The sequence below is a fragment of the Protopterus annectens genome, chromosome 12.part0 (assembly GCF_019279795.1).
Source record: "Protopterus annectens isolate FY-2018-M chromosome 12.part0, PAN1.0, whole genome shotgun sequence".
Taxonomy (NCBI): domain Eukaryota; kingdom Metazoa; phylum Chordata; order Ceratodontiformes; family Protopteridae; genus Protopterus; species Protopterus annectens.
The window spans coordinates 400,559,610-400,582,479 of record NC_056746.1 but is presented as its reverse complement, the minus strand read 5'-3'; the positions used below and the strand labels follow the sequence as shown (position 1 = coordinate 400,582,479).

General features: G+C 38.0%; 1 protein-coding gene across 1 annotated transcript in view; it reads right to left on the bottom strand.

The window, feature by feature from the left end:
* The window catches only part of PDILT (protein disulfide isomerase like, testis expressed), a 261,556-nt gene that overhangs the window by 227,195 nt on the left and 11,491 nt on the right, over nt 1–22,870 (bottom strand). The window lies entirely within an intron of this gene.

The window sequence follows — 22,870 nt, the reverse complement described above, 5'->3', positions numbered from 1 at the left end:
TTAACACCAGTCTTTCATCCTGGCAGAGGTTATTATTGTACAACCTTTTGGTTTTCATGGGCTCTCAGCTTGAATATCCATTCAAGTTCTCTGCTGTCCAAAAAATTAACATGGTCTCCTCCCCTTCTATTGTGATCCACTATCTGCAGCACTCTAAACTTAAATGCATGTTCATTGTACATACTGATATGTTTCGCTAAAGCATTCTGTTCATTTCTACGTCTGATATCATATATATGATTGTAGATCCTGTTCTTAAGTTTCCTTTTAGTTAATCCCACATAGAAAGCTGAACAGGTATCACCATTAGCTAGATATATAAGGCTCTCAGTTTCACAAGTGGCCTGAAATCTAGGTTTGAAAGTATACTCAAACACCCGATGAACAAAAACTTGCTCATCAGTAATGTATCTACACATGTTGCAATGCTTACAAGGATATGTCCCTTCTCTCCCTGGATCCATCAAACTTATTATGTCATCTAGTCTTGGGTTAAAGCACAATAACCTCTTAAGGTTTTTGCTGTTTTTATATGCAAACCTAGGTGTGGTACCCACTAGTCTCAGGGTTTGATCATCGATCGTTAGTACTTTCCAATTATTAGAAATGATATCTTTTATTGCTTTATTATCGTTAGTATAAGTTATAGTGAATCTGATTCTTTCTACAGTGGACCTATTTATCATGTTCACATTACCTCTACTTCTAGCCATATCCTGACAGATTTGATTTTCTTGAAATACTTCTTCTCTGATTCTCTTGACCATTCTCATATCATAACCTCTCTCAAGAAACAATCTTGCAACATTGCAACATGTGTAGATACATAACTGATGAGCAAGCTTTTGTTCATCCGGTGTTTGAGTATACTTTCAAACCTAGATTTCAGGCCACTTGTGAAACTGAAAGCCTTATATATCTAGCTAATTGTGATACCTGTTCAGCTTTCTATGTGGGATTAACTAAAAGGAAACTTAAGAACAGGATCTACAATCATATATATGATATCAGACGTAGAAATGAACAAAATGCTTTAGCGAAACATATCAGTATGTACAATGAACATGCATTTAAGTTTAGAGTGCTGCAGATAGTGGATCACAATAGAAGGGGAGGAGACCATGTTAATTTTTTGGAGAGCAGAGAACTTGAATGGATATTCAAGCTGAGAGCCCATATATCTCCAGGGATCAATCAGTATGTCTCTCTTAAGCCCATTCTTAGAAACAGAAGATAACAGAGATGATGCATATATAGGTTTATAAGAAGCACAAGAGGTCACTTATATGAAGCCATTGTGTATATGTTTTATGCACATATATATGTGTTTCATATATTTTTCTAAAATATATGTATATATTTTTATAGTTTTCTGTATATATACTGTTATTTGTTTTTAATTTTGTATATTTTTAGGTTTGCCAATATTGGCTTTGATATATATATATATACATATATAGTTTTACTATATTTGTCAAAAAATTTTTAGACATGAATCTGTATATGTAGAAATATGGGAATAGTTGTATACTGCATTTACTTCTGCATAGTCATATCCAGACCGTAATAGAGAATGGTTTGGTTAAATGATGTTCTTATAGCGTCTTTGATTATGCTGTTTCAAATGTTTTGCTTGCAGTGAATGGGCTGATTAGTTAACGAATTAAGTCTCTAATTAATTAATCAATTAACTATTTTTAGTCAAGTGACTGGGTGTGTATTTAAACTGGATGAGGTTTGTGGTGAGTAGATCTGAAGAAGCGTACATTTGTGTACGTGAAAGCGCTCATCTGTTTTCTTGTGCTGGAATAAAAGGTTTTTTGTTTTAAACTGGAGTGAACCTTTTTGTTCAAGTCATCTTTATCGTGGTGAGTTCGCTGGTGTTTATTCAGCTACACTCCCTGTCATAGATAGATAAAAATCCTTTATTAGAGAAAAAACAAATGACATGAACGTTCCACACATACGTTTTCATTTTGGCCAACTTCATCAGATGTGGGCTCAAATAAATTAACACAGTATTTAAACTGATTCAAATTCCAAAAGAACCAATCAATTCATACTATTTAGCATATTTGATTGACATTCAAGGAATCTTATTACATAAAGTGCTTCTTCTTAAAAAGTTAATCAATGTGAATAAAACCTTTAAATGAGTAATGATTGTTCCCTACCCATACATTTATAAAAGCTTTAATAACACTTTAATAAAAGCTTGAATAAAAACCTCTATAAATATCATAAAATTGTGTTTAAAAATGTGTGTGTATTTGTTTTCCTTATGAAAAGCCATCATATAGGCATTAGTACCATCTTCTGGCCAAATGTTAATATGACACTTTGACGGAACCTTTCTGTAGCTATTTCTTAAGAAATACTTTATCTAAAATCCCTATTTCAGTTTCTGTTATTAACATGATGGTCTGATGTATGTAATAAAATAACACAGATTTATATCCAAAGATTCTCTAAAATGTTTGCAAAAGTGTTATACATAGAACAATAAAAGTAAATGTTAGAGTTTTATTTAAAAAAAAACTACAATTTATTCCTTTGAAGCATCCACCAATGCCACCCCCCCCCCCCCGTTGGACATTGATTTTAAAATAATGCACTATGCTACTATAACTTGGCTGCCCTAAGTTTGAGGAGGGGAGTAATAAAAATAGATTCGTTTAACCCTGGCCATTTATTAGCTTGTAAGGTCACCTGCCACCAGAATTCTCTGTATTCTATTTTTTCCTACCATAAACCTCCCCTAACATCATTTTTCACCTTCTCTAGCACAAAAAATAAAAAGTGAGCATCATTGCATTCCTGTTTATGTTTGTAAAGGGTGTTGGTCTCCTTTCTATTTTGTATATCATATACATGTTCATATATTCTTCTTCTCAATCTCCTTTCGGTCTTCCCTATGTAAAATGCCTGGCAGACCTCGCATCTTGCTAGGTACACTAGACCAAAACTCTCACAGTTACTGAATTCGTTTCCCTCTACAACCGTTTTCCTGCTTTCCAAGAAAATTGTTTCCTTGTTTGCAATATAAGCACACTGCATACAATGCCTACATTTAAAAGTTGCATTTCTTCTTTTACTATTTCTACTATCCAATACTTTGTTCTTTTCTAATAAAATTTAGATACTCAGGGAATTTTTATATACCACTTTCAATTTTTCTTTAGTTATTTTTTCTAAATCTGTAATGGATATAAATCTGTCCCATTCTTTGTCTATAATGTTTCTAATTAGAGCAGCACTTGCATTACATTCTATTACTAAAGCTCTGTTGAAATTCTCATCTGGTTCACCCTGTCTATTATTTTCTTCGTTGGTACCCAAAATGGGTTTAAATTTTTCAAGTTTTCCCTCTAGTACTTCTTTCCCTACCTTTTCAATTAAATAATCTGGATACTTCCTTGCTTTAAACATTCAGTTTAAACCTCCCATTTCCTCTATAAAATCCTCGGTGTTGGATGTCATTCGGGACGACCTTATATATTGTCCCCTAACCAAACTTCTCTTTTGGTGCATTGGTTGAGCACTATTGTAGTGTAGATAGGAATTTCAGTATGTAATTTTCCTATGTACCTTGGAATTTAATTTATTGTCTTTTTTGTAAATAATTACATCTAAATAATCTTCCTTTTCTTTTTCAATTCTGTGTGTGAACTTTAAAAAAACAGTACTGTTATTTAAGAATTTCATAAATTCAGGGACTTCTTCTTCAGGTGCCCCCCAAAAAATGCAGATGTCATCCAGAAATATTTTATATAACAGCCATTTATTGCTGTAAATGGAACTAAAAACATACTTTTCTTCCCATTTTCCCAAAACTATATTCGCATATGTTGGTGCGCAAGCTGCACCCATGGCTACACCCTTTATTTGATGAAAGTATTCTCCCTTAAAGTAGAGGAAATTGTGTTTCAAGACTAAATCCATTAATTGTAAGATTACTGTGCATTAATTGTGTGTCAAGATTTTGTCTTTGAATATTATTTCCTCCAAAAATGCTATACCTTCTTCATGTGGGATACTTGAAAATAAATCTATTACGTCAATAGTGAGAAACCTCATATCATCCTTATATAAATCTTGCTTAACACTTCTAAAAAAATCCCCAGGAATCTCTAAGTATATTTTTTTCTCCTTAACCAGGAGGTCTTCAATTTTTAATCTATATATTTAGCCAGGGGTAAGGTTTTCGATCCACCCGCTGATGGAATGGGCCTTAAGGGTATACCAAATATAGTTGATATCTTTGGTTTCTCCACCCTTAAGTACCCATGTGTCTTGTTATCTATCAGGCCATCCATCACTAACCCTTCTAATGCCATATTGATTCTGCGATAAGCTATGTTGATTTCATTTTTTGAAATACTTGAGTATCTTTCAAGGTCCCTCAGGATTTCATTCATTTTACCTTCATAAGTCAATACAGTCATCAAAACTACTCCTCCCCCTTTGCCCGGTTTCATAACTCTTATGTTAACGTCCTTTCTTAACTCGTTTAAGATGTATTTTTCTCCTGTGTTAAGGTTACTCATGTATTTCACCTTATTAAAATTTTTTCGAATTTTGTTTTCAACTAAACTCCCGAAATTTTTAATTTGTGGGTGAAGGGGAGGGAAAAATACACTTTTCCTTCCTTAACCTTTTGGCACGTAAGGAACTTGCTAATTGAAAAAATATCTGTAAATTAATTTTTCTCGTGAAAGTTTTGGCATCCAACAGTGTCTTTGTAAGATCTCCCTTTTTAGGGGTATAAATTTGTTACCCTCAGATAAATCAAAGTGCTCTTTCCGTAATTCTATACTACTAAAATTGTAAATGCTAAAATCCTCTCTAATAAAGCTGTAATGATCGTTAACATCTTGTATAAAGTCTTTCTTAACTAAGTTGGGGCGGTTGGTACACTCAGTCTCTAGTACCTCCCCCTCCCCCTTCGTGCTCCCCCCAAAAAAACCTGGATATTGTTGTTGTTCTTGGATCCCATTTTTATTTTTCAATCTTTCAGATCTCCTTAACGTGGGGTATTCGTTGAAATCATCCAAATCAGATACCTCTTCCCCTATCCTTGGCGCATCATTGTATCCCCTGTCCACTCTAAAATCTCTACTCTCATTTCCCCAACTCCTATATCCAACCTTAGGTTCGGGGGAAAACAGGTATTGTTCTTATATTCCTGTACATCTCTTTCCATTTTTTTAACTTTTCTTATTATCAATTCATTGCACTGTACATCAATTCCTTTCATAATTCTGGTATAATTCTCCTTTTCATCAGGTATGGTAAACATCAAATCATTTTTAATATACTCATTTAATGCATCTGTTTCTTTCATTAAATTGACTTTCAATCTTTCATTTTCATTAATCATACTTTTTAAAACTTCTAACCCACATCTGTTAAATATACCAATTAATTCTTTGTGAAATACGCTCCCTGGGACTACATTGTTTGGATATTTGCATATCAGTAGTCCTTTTGGGACAATATCTTCATTTATACATTCTTTAAGGTAACCATTCTCAATATCTAAACTTGTGCATAATAATTTCTGCATTTTTTCAAGTTGATTCTTAAAAGTGTCAGTAGCTGGTTTAGGTTTAATATTTTTTTCTTTAAAGTCTTTAGAATAACTGACCTGGAGCCATTCTTTTAAATCCATGGCATGAACTTCTTTGCTAGTTCCTGGTGCATTCAGTTCCTGCCCCATAGGAATACCAGAGCACAAAACCAAGTTTGTTTGTCCATTTATTTCATTTTGCCTTAAAACAGCAGGGGACTGTTGAAAAAAAATGTTGGCTATTTGAGTTTATTTGATTAAATGTTCCTTGAACACCACCAAGGCCATTAACACTTCCGTTTTCACGTCTCCGCGCTCCTAAAGCCCCTTGAGCTTCCTGGTTCCTCCTCCGTTTGCTCTCACGAATAATTCAGCCATGGATAGGCTTAGTGGTGTTAACAGATCAATCAGTTGGGAGAGCTGGCCAACCAATTTGTGAGTTTGGCCAACCTCCTCCCTATTGTTTCTTCCTGTGCTGTCTGTGCTTGTATCACCTTGCATTGCACAAATCCACTGGTAAACCACAAAAATACTGCAAGTTTTCTTCGAAAAATAAACCAAGAAAATCCGCTAAGGTAGAAACTGAAGGCATACTATAAAGTTCCCAGACTGCTTATGTAAAAGTTCTCACCACATCACAAATCTAGCAAATTTAAATGCTCCCAGTCATAGGTAGATAAAAATCCTTTATTAGAGAAAAAAAATGACATGAACGTTCCACACATACGTTTTCATTTTGATCAACTTCATCAGATGTGGGCTCAAAAAAATTAACACAGTATTTAAACTGATTCAAATTCCAAAAGAACCAATCAATTCATACTATTTAGCATATTTGCTTGACATTCAAGAAATCTCATTACATAAAGTGCTTCTTCTTAAAAAGTTAATCAGTGTGAATAAAACCTTTAAATGAGTAATGATTGTTCCCTACCCATAAATTTATAAAAGCTTTAATAACACTTTAATAAAAACCTCTATAAAATATCATAAAATTGTGTTTAAAAATGTGTGTGTATTTGTATTCCTTATGAAAAGCCATCATATAAGCATTAGCACCATTTTCTGGCCAAATGTTAATGTGACACTTTGACAGAACCTTTCTATATCCATTTCTTAAGAAATACTTTATCTAAAATCCCTATTTCAGTTTCCGTTATTAACATGATGGTCTGATGTATGCAATAAAATAACACAGATTTACAACCAAAGATTCTCTAAAATGTTTGCAAAAGTGTTATACATAGAACAATAAAAGTAAACTTTTGAAGTAAAAAATGATGTTAGGGGAGGTTTATGGGAGGAAAAAAATAGAATACAGAGAACTCTGGTGGCAGGTGACCTTATAAGCTAATAAATGGCCAGGGTTAAAGGACTGTATTTCTGTTACTCCCCCCCCCCCCTCAAACTTAGGGCAGCCAAGTTATAGCAGCATGGTGCATTCTTTTAAAATCAATGTCCAACAGGTGGGGGGATGCTTCGAAGGAATAAATTGTAGAGTTGTTTTTTTTAAATAAAACTTCAAGCATTTACTTTTATTGTTCTATATATAACACTTTTGCACACATTTTAGAGAATTAACTTTTTAAGAAAAAGCACTTTATGTAATGAGATTCCTTGAATGTCAATCAAATATGCTAAATAGTATGAATTGATTGGTTCTTTTGGAATTTGAATAAGTTTTAAATACTGTGTTAATTTATTTGAGCCCACATCTGATGAAGTTGGTCAAAATGAAAATGTATGTGTGGAACGTTCATGTCGTTTGTTTGTTCTCTAATAAAGGATTTTTATCTACCTATGACTGGGTGCATTTAAATTTGCTGGATTCGTGATGTGGTGAGAACTTTTACATAAGCAGTCTGGGAGCTTTATAGTACGCCTTCAGTTTCTACCTTACTACAGTTTGTATTATTTGTTTCATGCTGTTCCACACTGAAAGGTTCTGTGACATATTCATTGTTAAGAATATTTTTTATCAAATATCCATGATGGAGAAGAATGAATCATATTAATTCATTAAAAGAAATTTTTTAAGAATAAATCCCCAGTGCTATCCCTCCTGACTTCCACATTCAGAACGTTGACCAAAGTGTCAGAATACTTCATATCAAATCACAAATACTCTGTAGTATTATTTAATAGGATATTTTAATCGTACTGTGAGCCTCCTAGCTGACATTATTAGGAAGTGTTCCACATTTTGCTCCTTTGTTCCACATTATGTGGCGTACTGTTCCACATTCTGAAGATGAAAAGTTGAGAGCTTCGTGTCCTGATTTTATTTTTACATGTTAACCAGATAAGCCTGCTGGACCCAAGTGTCTCTCTCCGCAGGGGGGACTTAGGAGCACTGGCTGGATAAGTGACTTGATCACAGTCACACACTAGCAAACTACTGAGGTGAAAGGAATCAAACTCTGCACCTTTTGGCTCCAGGAAGCAGCTCATTAACATTGATGGATAGGAAGACGCTAAAACACAAGAACATTAGACTGAGCTGATATTATTACTTTTCTTTTTTATTACAGATCTCTACCCAAATTCAAAAGTAGCTTGCTTTTGTTATATGTACTTTGTCCAATCTGCTGTACACCTCTTTCTGCCAATGCACAAAGTTCTTTGTACAAAATACATTTGGTTTCATCTGCCTGAAGTGTGGACCAGTCGTATTGTTTAGAATTAATGCTCGAAGTCCTTACAGTCAGAAGTCCTTGCTTTACTTATATCCCAGCTCTGCTTCTGTCTGCCACTCTGCAGTACGCAAATCTGCTGTCATGACGTGCAACTGTAACACTGTCTGCTCTGTATATATGTATTCATCTGGCAGTGGCACTCTGTATGCCAGCAGTTACGCAGATCTTGTCCTAGTCCAATGGGAAATTAATATATTACAATGTGAATAGAGACAACATATTTTTTACTATTCAAAGTTTGTGGATGGTATTTTTTTATATGAAATGGTGCTGTTGATGTTTTGTATAAATCTGTGGCTGTATTAAATACAGAAGTTCTACTAATGCAGCTAAAGCCATCTTCTTAAGGAGAAAAAAGAAACGAGAGGCGCTTACAGCATGCCTCAAGCAATTTTAGAAGGAGCTGAAACTCCTTACAGGCAACATTACTGATTCAGCTCAGTCTTCAGCCAACAACTCTTCCAGAGGCAACCTGAATTATCTGATAACTACAAGAACTTCCTTCTTTCAACAATTCAATTTATAACCAATAAATTCCCACATCTGCTTCCTGCTCATCCAACCATAAATACATCAGATACTCCTGAATTGAACACACTTCACCACTTACAGCACTATGTTTAACTTCAAACAATTCAAATATATATAGAAGAAACCCTAAACAACCTATACACAAATACTGGCCAAGGAGTTCAGAAATATACTCCTCCTTTCTTAGACTAGCTTTTAATTTTATTCCCAAGCCCCTCACAAATATATATAAACACATACATACATGAATATATACATATTTTTTTTTACTAAGGAATGCAAGCACTATTGATCTATCACCAACCTATGTGCTTAAACAAAAATATTTGAAAAATAGGTATTCAAGCAGCTGAATGTCCGTATGTAAATATAGCCTTGTATATGATGAACAGAATGATTTCACAACTCATTCAGTACCATGACAGCCTTTTATACAACTACTCTACTAACACCATTTTATATAATATGAATAACTCTAAGCACACCACTGGCATCTTCATAGATATGAACTGAGCTCTTGAGCCAATCAACCACTCTCTGCTTCTTCAAAAACTCATCAAATTCAACTCTGGAAATTTTGTAATACATTGGTTTCACAGTTTCCCTTTTAATAGAACTTATCAAGTTTACACACTAACATATTATTAGAACCAGGCTGTCTTAGCAGAGGGCTCTCACAGGGCTCCTTCCTTGGTTCCTTCCTGTTTTCTCTCTCCCTTTATTAATAATCTAACCTATGACCTCACCATTTTCAGTATGTTACATATGCTTATGAACTGCTAACTCTTAGAATCCAACACAAATGCTGTCAACTTCCAACAAAGTATGCAATCCAGCTTCACCAAAATATGAAACTGGACGTAAAATAATAGACTACTGATCAATCAAGCAAAATCCACTAGAGTGGTCTTTAGCACAAAAGTTAAAACTCCTTTAATCCTGACCAGCAGGAGGCTAATTAACACCTTTGCTTATGGGATCCTCTAAGGTAGGAAACCACTTACTTCCTGTCCGCTTTTCTCCAAAATTCTCTATTGAAAACACACTTCAGTAGATTTATAATATCCGATAAATGGTGAAAGCTACAAAAAATGTAAAATATGATAGCTCTTTGGTAGACAATGAGCTATTATAAGCTGGCGTTAGTATCAAAGGTCTGCCTGTAGATACTGATTTTATAGTGCAAATTTATAAAAGAAAAACGGTACTTTGCCATAAAATACTAGTATTATGGTCAGTTAAAGGGTTATATCTTTAAGAGTGCAAGGACAGATCTAAGATATCATTGAAGGAATTGTTTACGTGTTCTAGAGTTTCCTAAAGATGTGCAGTAAGATGGGATAGTGTACTACTGTTCTGTAATATTGCAGAATTTATGCATATAATTTCACAATATTTCAAAAAATATTAATCTATAAAACCATTTCTGTTACATGGCAAGTACCAGTGGCAACACTGTGTGTCTTAATGTTTTGCATAAGATGACATCATTTGCTCATAGTTTTTAAGAAATTAATAAAGTTAAGAAAATATGGGTAACAGTCATAACTGCATCACCAAATTAAAATTTATATCTCTGAATGTCTTCACATTACCCACCATGTTTTAACTATGCAGTCAAGTGATCCAAATTATCTAGAATGCTCCGCATTTAAAGGCTGTGTTAGGTGTGTTTCCACTGTTCCACACTGAACAGCGGTGACTCCGCTTTGCGTTTTTAATTAGCTTGTATACCACAAATAAAGCCAATTGGCATTGAGGTATATGAGCCGATCAAGAAATAATTTTTAGGTAAAGCAAGCCAATGAGATAAGAATAAAATTGGTTAATCACTACAGGACTTTCCCTTAACACATAGGTTCATAGGTTGGTACTGAGCTATCTGCCCGAAGGCATATATTAGCCCAGCCATGTTGTGCGGTATTCACCGCCCCTTTAGTAGTTCCCTAGACCCTTGTACTAGCAGCTAGTGCCCTTGGCCCCTATCTAGTAGTGCTGTTGGTGTGATCCCCAGTGTGAACTTTCTGTTACCCATCCACTCATCAAGGTTCCTCTTGAAGAGTGATAGTGAGGGGCTCTGTCTTATGTAGATCGGGACCCTGTTCCATAGTAAGGAAAGTCTCTGCGAAGGGACTCTATCCCTCCAGCATGTTCTATTCATTGTAGAGCATGTAGCTCGAGTAGATTTGGTTTTGCTAAGATGGAGCATGTCCAACAATTCTGGGTTGGACATGGCTCTGTACGTTAGACAGAGATCGCCTCTGAGAAAGCGGTATGCAACAGAGAACAGTCTTAGCTTTTTCAATCGTGCTGCATAGGGCAACTGTTTGAGGCCAGTAATCCTCTTGGTTAGGTACCTTTGTTGTCTCTCCAGCTGCTGGAGATGTCTAGCCAGGTACATTCCAATTGGTGCATTGCACTCAATAATGGGTCTGATGAGGGAAGAGTAGAGGGGCACCATTACATCCTTAGATCTTGATGCAAACCCTTTCGTGATCAGATGGGTCACATAGAAGGATTTTCTAACCACTTTGGCAACATGGTTATCAAAGGAAAGCTGACTATCTACTTGGGTCCCTAGATCCCTTATTTCTTCTTCAGATTTCAGGGGATTACCTCCTATGTTGTAATTTGTGGGTACTCTGTTTTTTCCAAAGGGGATTACTACACATTTTTTTTGCATTTAGCTTGAGACCATGGCTTTGACACCATGCATCAGTCTCATTTAGGCCCTTCTGGAGGATCTCCATGTCGGCCGGAGACTCTATTATAGCACCCAGTTTGCAGTCGTCTGCAAACTAAGTCAGCCACAGCCCTTACGTGCTTGCCTGTACTTCTGAGAAGTACAGCCAAACAGGAAGGGCCCCAGGACAGAGCCTTGAGGCACACCACTCGTTACTGGTCTGGATTCGGACACAGATCCCGCTACTCTTACTTTATGGGATCTGTCTGAGAGCCAGTTTGCGATCCATCTTGTGATGTAATGGTTTATGCCCAGGCTGGTGAGCTTATCAATAATACCTGAATGGGGAATGGTGTCAAATGCTTTAGCAAGGTCAAAGTAAGCCGTGTGTACCTCCTTTCCCTTATCTATAGCCTGAGTAACTGTCTCAAAGAAATCCACCAGGTTCAGGTGGCATGATCTGCCCTTGATGAAACCGAACTGTGTGGGGTCCAGCGACTGGAGGTTCCCAATCTCTCCATTTATGAGTTCCATAATGATTCGCTCCATAGCCTTACAGATCAGACTGGTCAGGCTTATTGGTCGGTAGTTCCCAGGGTCAGTTGTGGCCCCACCCTTGTGTAGCGGGACCACCGTTGCCGTGCGCCATTCTATGGGCACATATTCTGTGGAGAGGCTGAGACTGAACAGGGTATTAAGATGCGGGGTTAATTCCTTTTGGAGCTCGCATATGACACAGCCTGGAACACCATCTGGTCCCATGGAGGCAGTGTTTTTAGCTTTAGATAGAGCCTTGTTAACCAACGTATCAGTAATAATTGGTCTTACACAATCCCCTGGAATGGTAATAACCCCTGTAGGTGGTGAGGGGGAGGAGAAATTTGCACTGAACCTGTCAGCCAAGATGTTGGCAATGTCAGAAGGGTCAGTGTATTTTGTTCCATTTTGTACTAGCTCAGAACAGACCTAAGCGTTGCCATTTAGGTTTTTGATGTAGCCATAGAAGGCCTTATGGTTATCCTTGGCATCCTTGGCAACTTTCTTTTCAAAATTAGCTTTAGTTGACTTGATGAGGGCCCTCAATTTCTTACTAATGCTGATCAGGGATGATTTTTCTACTTGAGATTTGGCCTTTTTTTGTATGTCTCCTCCTTTTATTGTAAAGTTTGCTTATGGCCGGGGTCCACCAGACTGATTTCTTCTTGATTGAGGGGTTATTTGGGATAGCACGGTCCATGCAATCCTGAAGATGCATATAGAGTGCCTTGGTGTATGAATCCGCATCCTGGATATCATTATCCTTCTGCAAGGGAATAGTGAAGCTTTCCACTTCGGATGCAAGTAGTTTGAAGTTTGCTTTGGAAAGGTTTTTGACTATGGTTTCTTTGACTGGGGGAGGTGAAGGGGTGAGGATGTCCAGGGTTATCAGTTTGTGGTCAGATCTGACCAAGGAGGGAGTGATAATGGGTGTGGTACAATGGGCGCCCATATTTGTGATGATTAAATCCAATATGTTGTCCCCTCTAGTGGGGGAACATACTAGTTGTTCAAGGACATCTGAATTTATAAATTCTATGAATCGCTGAGCATAGGAGTTGGAACATTGGTAGTTCACCCAGTCTATACCAGGGTAGTTGAAATCACCCAAGATTATGGTGTTGGGTAGGACCTTTATATTTTCCAATGTCTCAAGGAATGTAGGAGTGAGCATCTTGGGACATGGTGGGCGATCTATAACCAGCTACGACTTGAAATGTGGTTTTGCCTGCTGGTAGTTACACAGCCAATAATAACATCACAAGGAATTTCACACCATTGTGAAACCTTGAAAAGTGGGTATTGCAAAACTCTTATTCTTCCATTTACTTTTGGAACACGCTTCTTTTCCTGGAGGAGTTTTGGAGTTTTTTTTTCTACAGCTGCTGCTGCAAGCATTATTTGTGAAGAAATGAGGAGGACCGGAGGGTAGTTAAGACATCAGGAAGGTGGCACTTCTGCTGGGCTGGTTCTCAGGTTTTGTGGAGTTTGCCTACCTTCCTTTTATTTATTTTTTTGTACCACAGTTACTGGAGTTTAGAGCTGCCTCCCTCCTTTTCTTGGTGAGTTGGTGCAGGTTATAATGGGTCAGTAATGGAAGGCACCAATTTTATACTTTGTCTTACTGGAAGGAAATGAAATCTAGGTATTTGTAAAGTCTGTTCTATTATTTTGAATTTGGTTGTGGTCATTAATGCAAGACTGGAGATTTATGCTAATTATTGCTAAGATAATGTATATTGATGCAAAACTTGTTTGTTGTGTTAACTTTTAAAGGATTTGTGGTGCAGTGTTTTTGTAAAAGTCATACAATGTAGGTAGATGCAAAAAGCTTCTTCCTTGATTAATCATTGAGGGTTGCAGTATGTTAGCAATGCCCGACATTAAAGTTTCATGCTTTGCAGTTATTTAGCAAAATGTAGGTCTTTGCAAAACCTGTTCTATGATTTACTGTCATGCTGATTATTCAGATAGTGTGTGGTTAATGTGATGTGAAACCTCTTCGTTGTTTTATTAAGTTTTAAACAACTTTAGTGCAGTGTGTCAGAAAAGGTTCCTGTTGTTCTAAATGTAGGTTTATGCAAAATATTTTGTATTACTTTTGTACTCTGTCATGGTGATGTCTGTTTAAAGAGATTAAGGTGTTCAGACAATATAGTTTGATAGAAAAAAACCTGTTGCTCTTTTAACTTTTTAAGAGAAAAAAATGCAGCCTCTCAGTGCTGCCTACCTACAGAGGTTCGCACTTATTATTCAGGTAATGTAAGTTGGTGTAAGTCTGTTCATTTTAAAATGATTGTGGTGTAATGGGAAACTATAATTTCATGGTTATCATAGTTTAGAGAATATAGGATGATACCTGTGCTATTATCTTTTTAAATGAATTAGACTGGTCTGTTAGTAAACACTGGTGTTGCAGTTTTATTGTTCAGAAAATGTAGGTTGATGCAAAAACCTGTTCCATTAATGTTTTTGAATGAATTACAGTAGCAAATGGCTGTTGCACTTTGGTTTGAGTTTACTCTTCTGTTTTTAAACTTGTCCTTTTGTTACTTTTCATAATGCTGCACTTTCTACTCTTAACACTGAGGTCATCACTACCGTTATTTGTGGTTGTGAACTTGTGCAATTAGATGTGCTGTGGTACAATATTGCAGGTATTTTGGTAAACAGTGTTGCAGCAGACTGACTGCTTTAGTCATGCAAAATTTCATTCTAGATGATACATAAAGTAACAGTTTCTCTCTTAATGCACAGGTGAAGATGTTTGGTTTTAAGGGTGCTACACAGTATACAGAACATTTTATGATATACACGGGAGGGTATAAATAGCTACACTGCACCTTCTGCCTCAGATGGAATTGGCAACTATGCCAAGTTCTACACAAATGCTTTATATAAACACCTGAACAACTGCATTGATGCGGATGTACCTGACAGGGCCAAAACAAGCTCCTCAAGGAGTGCAAATCTGTCTGGTGGACAACTGTCATTAACAGGCTTTACAATAAGAGGAAGAAACTGCTGTCTAAGAGTAAGAGGGAGCGGGCCCCAAACTGGAAACACTCCCTCCTCAGCCTAAACAAGTGAATAAGACTCCTTGTGAAGTCCTCCAAAGCTAACTATGAATCCAAATTAGCTTCTTCAACTAAGGACAACCATAAACGCGTTCTTTAGTTACATGCATAACTTAAAAGGAAAAGTTCAGATTTGTGCCAAACTGGTAGTTATTGGTACCATATATACCAAGCCTGTGGACATTGCTAACCTGTTAGCCAACAGGTTCTGTGAAAACTTCACTCCCCTTTCCCCACCATACTTACCTCAAGCCATCTCTACCACCTGTCCTCTACCCTGTATCTCTAAAGAGCAGGTCGTGAACACCCTCTCTAAGGTCAAAAACACAGCATCCATTGGACCTGATAACATCTCAGGCTGTGTCCTACATGGGCTCGAACAAGAATTAGCAATATCATTGGGTACTCTTTTCAATCATAGTCTAAGCACTGGCTTCATCCTAGCTGAATGGAAAAAAGGCCACTGTTATCCCCTTGCACAAAGGTGGTGCTCCCATCATCCCTGGGATATATAGACCTATTAGCCTGACTAGCCTTATCTGCAAGGCTATGGAGAGAATCATCATGGACCTTATCAACAAAGACATTGGTAACCTCCAAACACTTGACCCTACTCAATTTGGAGTTGTCAAAGGGAAATCATGCCTGTTAAACCTTGTGGACTTCTTCAAGACACCAAGGCCCTTGATGAGGGGAAATCTGTGCATACAGCCTACCTAGACTTAGCAAGGCTTTTGACAGTATCCTCCACTCAGGCATAAGTGGCAAACTCACCCATCTAAGTATCAACCCATATATCATTAGATGGGTCACTAACTGGCTCACTGAGAGAACCCATATAGTCAAAATAAGGGAATCCACCTCCAACAGCAGACCTGTAACCAGTAGTGTTCCACAGGGGATCTATCCTGGGACCTCTACTGTTTGGAATCTATTTCTCTGAAGTGCAAGCTAAAACTAAAGGTCTGTGGCTGACAAAGTTTGCTGATGACTGCAAACTGGGAGTGGTCATAGAATCTCCAAACGATCTCAACATCCTACAACAGGGTCTTACACAAACAAATGACTGGTGCCAAAGTCATGGCCTTACACTCAATGCAAAAAAAATGTATTATCATCCCTTTTGGTAACAGTCATGTTCCTGCTAACTACCGCATCAATAACAATACCTTAAGTACCCACTCAGTGTTGAGAGATCTGGGCACACAGGTTGACAGCAACCTTACCTTTGATCACCATGTCTCCACAGTGGTAAGAATTGCATTCTATATTGCCATTGTTTGGAGATTCTATGACCGCTCGAAACACTCCTTAAAATGGAGAACATCGGCATTTGTGCTGTAACAGAGACCTGGTTCGAGGCAACAGAACACACCCCTGCACTACTAGGCTATAACTCATTCCACACTTTTCGGCCCCCGAACTTGGACAAAAGCTCCAAAGGTGGTGGTGTTTCCACATTCATAAAGGATGCACACACCTCCAGACTGGTGGCCCAACATAACGCATTAGAGATATTTCAGGTACAGCTAACATTGGGTAAGACAGCTATTCAGGTCATAGCCTGCTACAGGTCCCCAACCATGTCCCAAGATTCACACTCCACGTTCCTAAGTACCCTGGAGAATATTAGGGTCCAACCTAACACTCATACTGGGCGACTTCAACTATCCCTCCATTAACTGGGAAAACTACTCATGTACTAATACACTTGCCCAACATTTCCTGGAATTCATTAATTCCAATGCCCTAGACCAGCTCGTTCTTACCCCCCACTATAAGTAGCAACATCTTTGACATGGTCATTACTAACATGGGTGACCATTGCTCTACACCAACAGTCAACTCCTCACTGGTTAGATCCAATCACAAACTAATCCCTTGGAAATCCACATATCTTCCACCCCACCCACCCCCACAAAGGTGACCACCATGAAAAACTTCTCCAAAGCTAACTTTGGGCTCCTAAAAACAGTGGTGGCTAACTTCAGGGCACCCATGTAAATGGAGAATAGTTGCATGACTGCCAAATCATACACCAATGCACTGTACGAACACATACACAAATGCATGGATCTCGCCATACCCAATAGAACCAAGACGCTCTCCTCCAAAAAAAGGAAGACAATCTGGTGGGCCCTGCCATAAACAAACTCTACAACAGAAGGAGGAAACTGATGCGGAATAAGGTGAAGTCCCAAGACTGGAAAAACTCCCTTATCGGCCTCAACAAAAAGTTGAGATCCCTCATCAATTCCCCTAAAGTTAGCTATGAAAACAGAATTGCAGCAGATAGTAAAGACAACCACAAGGCCTTCTATAGTTATGTAAAGAATATTCAAGCAATACCCAGATTTGCTCTGAGCTACTGCACAATGGTACCTCCTATACCGAGCCAACAGATATTGCCAATATACTGGCTGACAGATTCAGTGCCAACTTTACCCCTCTCTCCCCCCAAAGGACCAATCACAATACTAGTAGATTGCCAGGCACTCGGTACTACTGCTGCACAGGTTAAAACAGCACTGTCCAAGGCCAAGAATACAGCTTCTATGGGACCTGACAATATCCCTGGCTATATTCTACATGAACTACAGATTGAACTGGCACCTCACCTGTGTGCCCTGTTCAATCACAGCCTCACCTCAGGCTTTGTCCCTACTGAATGGCACACTGCTACAGTCATCCTCTCCACAAAGGAGGAGTGACTACAGACTATGGGAACTATCTCCCCATTAGCCTGATATGATATTACATACACAAATGCATGGATCTCGCCATACCCAATAGAACCAAGACGCTCTCCTCCAGAAAAAGATTGATATGCAAAGCTATGGAACGCATCATCATGGACCTAATAAACAGGGATCTAGGGAATCTCCAAACTCTGGATCCCACACAGTTTGGTTTTGTGAAGGGTAGATCATGCCTGCTCAACTTGGTCGACTTCTTTGAGTTAGTCACCAGAGCTGTGGATGAAGGCAAGGTGCTTCATACAGCCTACCTTGATCTGACCAAGGCCTTTGATACCATTCCCCACTCGGAAATCATAGGAAAACTCTCTAAGCTTGGCATCAACCCCTATATCACCAGCTGGGTTGCAAACTGGCTCACATATAGAACCCACAGTGTGAAAGTAGCTGACTCAAGTTCAGACTGCCGACCAGTCACAAGTGGAGTCCCACAGGGTTCGGTCCTGGGTCCTCTCCTGTTTGGTATCTACTTCTCTGAAGTCCAGGCCAACACGAAGGGACTCTGGCTGACAAAGTTCGCAGATGATTGCAAGTTGGGAGCTATTATTAACCCCCCAACTGATGTTGACATCCTACAGAAAGGTCTCACTGAGACCAATGACTGGTGTCAGAATCATGGCCTTAAGCTCAATGCCAAAAAATGTGTCGTCATCCCCTTTGGGAAAAACCCAGTTCCCATGAATTACCACATCAATGGTAGTCCACTGAATACAGAAGGCGTTATGAGAGATCTGGGAACACAGGTTGACAGCAACCTCTCTTTTGACCACCACATTGCCACTGTGTTGAGAAAGTCCTTCTATGTAGCACATCTCATTACTAAGGGTTTTGCATCCAGGAAGAAAGAGGTCATTGTCTCCTTCTACTCTTTCCTCATTAGGCCAATCATTGAGTAAAATGCCCCATTTGGCATGTACCTCACTAGATACCTGAAACAACTGGAGGGGCCACAAAAGTACCTCACAAAGAGGATCCTAGGCCTTAATCACTTGGCCTGTATGGACAGACTCAGAAAACTCCAACTATTCACTGTCTCATATCGCTTACTTAGAGGCGATCTCTGCTTGACTTACAAAGTCATGTCTGATCCAGCACTGTTAGAAATGCTACATCTACAGAAATCCCAATCCCTCTGCACTACATGCTCCAGAGACCTCAACCTCATTACCACAATCAACAGAACATGCTGGGGGGACAGGTTCATAACACAGAGACTGCCCATGCTATGGAATAGACTTCCATACATGTCAAACAGAGCATTTCACTGACCCTCTTCAAGAGGACTATTGATGAGTGGATGGGAAATATAAAATTCACCCTGCCCAGGGATCACTCCAGTGGCTCTACTTGACAGAGGCACTGGTAACTAAGTTTGGGTGGCACGATGCCAGGGTAATCCTATGGGCTATGCTTGTAAAGGCTCCAGGGCCATTAGCCTAGAACACACCTATGAACCTCATCTCATAAGTAAGGGCATTGCCTCTAGCAAAAAAAAAAAAAGAAGTTATAACCTCCCTGTACTCTTCCCTCATCAGGTCAAAAATTGAGTACAATGCTCCTTTTGGTATGTACCTTTCCAAGCACCTGCAGCAATTGGAGAGACCACAAAGGTTCCTCACAAAGAAAATTCAAGGTGGTCTTCATCTGTCCTATGAGTATCATCTGAGATAGCTGTCACTTTATTCTGTTTCATACAGACTGCTCAGAGACAATCTCTGCCTTGCATATAAGACAATTTTTGACCCTGCCTTATTGGAAATGCTGCATATCCATAAGTCAAATGGTACACGGGATACTCACTCTAATGGCCTTAACCTGGTACATGACATTAATAGAACCTGCTGGAGGGACAGATTTGTCTCCCAGAGGTTACCACACTTTTGGAAGACACTCCCACTTCATGTCAAGTAGAGCACCTCATTGGTCCTCTTCAAATGCAATCTGGATGACTGGATGGGTAACCGTAAGTTCACCCCAGGGGTTCCACCTATATCCCTCTTCGACAGGGGTGATAGGTGCTGACTGTGGAAATAAGAGTAAAACTTGGCTAGGCTTGTAAGGGCCTTAGGGTCATTAGCCTAGTAAGCTCTTATGATCCTATTTTTGACCAGTTACATACAGTGTTATACAATAAGGAGTGTGCATCTAAAGCACATTAAATAAATATGTCTGTAGATATAGTACAATGTACAGATGTAGAATTGTTTGCAGTGTGAAACATATAGCAGGATAGTGTTTAGGAAACACTTAGAGCAATGTAATATTGTAGGAAATGGTATTAATGGACAGTTTTAGTTTGCTTCTGTATAGTTGTAGTTTTAATTTTAGTTTGCTTCTGTATAGTTGTAGTTTTAATTTTAGTTTGATGCCCTATAGTAGTGCTGTTTCATATTTGGTTATTTATGGTTTTGTAGAGTATAAAATAAAGTTTGATTTAAATTACAAGTTGTGTTTTTCATAGACTTAGAAATGTACAGTGCTAATTTTTGGTATGTACTTGAACTTCATGCTTTTGTTTGAAAGTCCACTTCATCCAGGCACCATGGAAATGGTACATTTTCGCACAGTGCAAAAATAGGGTGTTTCGCATTTTGACTGTTTGTCACACATTGTTAGTCTATGTGTTCCACATTGGCCTTTTAAGAGGTTGAGAGCTATGCGTTTTAGTGTCATTTTTTTTTTTACTTGCACCCACTGCTTGAATACACTAAAATGACAGCATTACACACTCTTTTTGCATTATTAATACAAACATGGGAAAAAAGTCCTATTTTTTCACAACTTTTTGTAAGCACTCCTTAACTCCAGCTCTGTACATCCCATGCTGGTCATTTTGCTATGCATATCGAGCAAATCAGGTCAGCTTGTAGATGGCACCTTGCTGCCTTAGTTTAATGATATACTTTTATCAGGACTTCAGAAACTAGACTTTGAAAACAAGAATAAGCATACTAGTTTCAGGAGTACGGGGAAGTCTCCTGTAAAGAAGAGTATACTCTTACAGGATACACAGGAACTCTGCTTTCCTGACAACTATACTCTTGTAGGAAGCAATGTATTAAATGCTTGGAAACCCTTCTTTGGTGATTAAATACAATAATGGCAATTCTCTGCAATAAGTAACAGAACCAAGATATCCAACTTTAACCACTGACCCCTCACTAACATTTTCCCAACATATCAGTGAGGTAATCAACAAAACACTTGCAGAGCTAAAACTGTTTCACTAAATTGATTTTGTCCTACCCTTTGCCCATCACTCCTTTAAAGAAATGTCTCCATATTAAAAAGGAATATGGGCTCTCTTTATCAACCTTCTATTTCAGTAAAAGTACTACTGCGGTGGTGGTGCTGCGGTAGCATTGTCGCCTCACAGTTAGACGTTGCCCGTTCGATTCTCAGTTAGAGCGTCTACTGTGTGACAACATGCATGAATGGGCATTCCTTCGTTGAAGATTGTGCATTAGGCCCGGCAAGCCAGCACGTAAAACTCTACTGCCAATCATTAGCGGACCAGAGTTCCGCTGTGGCGACCCCTAACCGGGAAAAGCCGAAAGACACACACATTTCAGTAAAAGTACTCAAAAAATACAGACACAATCAATAAAATTTGCAGATTCATTTTGCTGGCTGATAATTATACATTGTAGAGCAATACTGCTTTCCAGCATACAGTTCTTTAAGGTAGTCCATCATAGTCAATGCCCCCAACTGAATTACTTACCAGGTATCAAAGCTATGATCTCAGGGAGTACCTGTGAAGTTCCTTAACACTAACCAGACCACACTTTAAATCTTCTATAGGTAAAAAGAGCATTTACTAAAATAGTACCCAGAGAAATACAGAGAAAAATAAAAGCTCCCAGTTCTGGCACACAAGCATACTATGCAGAGATTACAAAACAAAATATATTAGATCTGTTTCATGCCAAATTAAAAGAACATCTCTAAAAGGAAACTGACTGTACCTGTTTCAAAGACAAGGGGATAGATTCATTAATTCCTACACTAAGTGTACATGATCTGTATTCCAGAACATCCCTATGTACCACATTTTTGTGCTTTCTAATCACCTGAAAAGATTACACTAAGTGTACATGTATTTTACACTTTGTGGTAACCTTTATGAATCTCCCTTGATATTTAAAGCTGCAAGAAAATCAGTAGAAAAACTAAAATTAGGAAAAATAAGTTGTGAGTTATGCTTGTGCTATCTGTTCACTCAGAACAGTGTGCACTTTGTGTAGGCATTAAAGAATCCCAGGGAATGATTAAAAATGGCTCGTAAGAGTAGAAGTTGGCTTTGTTTACACACAATCAGAATTGGTCAAACTTTGATTTTTTTTAGGTCAGAATATTCAGAATTTTAAAATATTTTTTTCAGTTTTATTTTCAAATGACAAATCTATCTATTTCTGCTATAGATGATGTGAAAATATATTTACTAAACTATAACTATTGCAAATATCTTAATAATTTAATGACAAATGTTCCCAACTGGTTTGCACACAGTAACACTATTTCTTTTAATACACCTTATGTTCTGTATGTTCACTACTGCTTCAATGATGTATTATTGCTTAATGTAGCTGTTTTACTGTTGAACTATATGTTTAATTTCTTGCCATTGTGGTCCGGGGTGTAGCTGTGTCGACCAGTCTACTTACCCAGTTGACAAAATGCAAAATAAAGTAAATAATAAGTACGATCTTAGAGTTAAATGTGCTAAGGCTAGAAAAGAAGGCTGATTACTCACTTAGGGGATTGAGGTTTTGAACCAACAGAGACACATTTGTATTTGTACCCCAATTTTCAGAGCAGTAGCACCATTGGTTATTTTCATTTCTCACATACTCATTCCATGAATGAATTAATTAATTAATAAAAGTACAATTACTCAGTCTACCAGATCAGAAAAATGCAGACCAAAAACAATTTTAAAATCCAAGCACTAAACCTTTAAAGATTACTATTTTATACATTTTAAATATGATTTAGCTTTACAAAAGTGATGCAAGGTT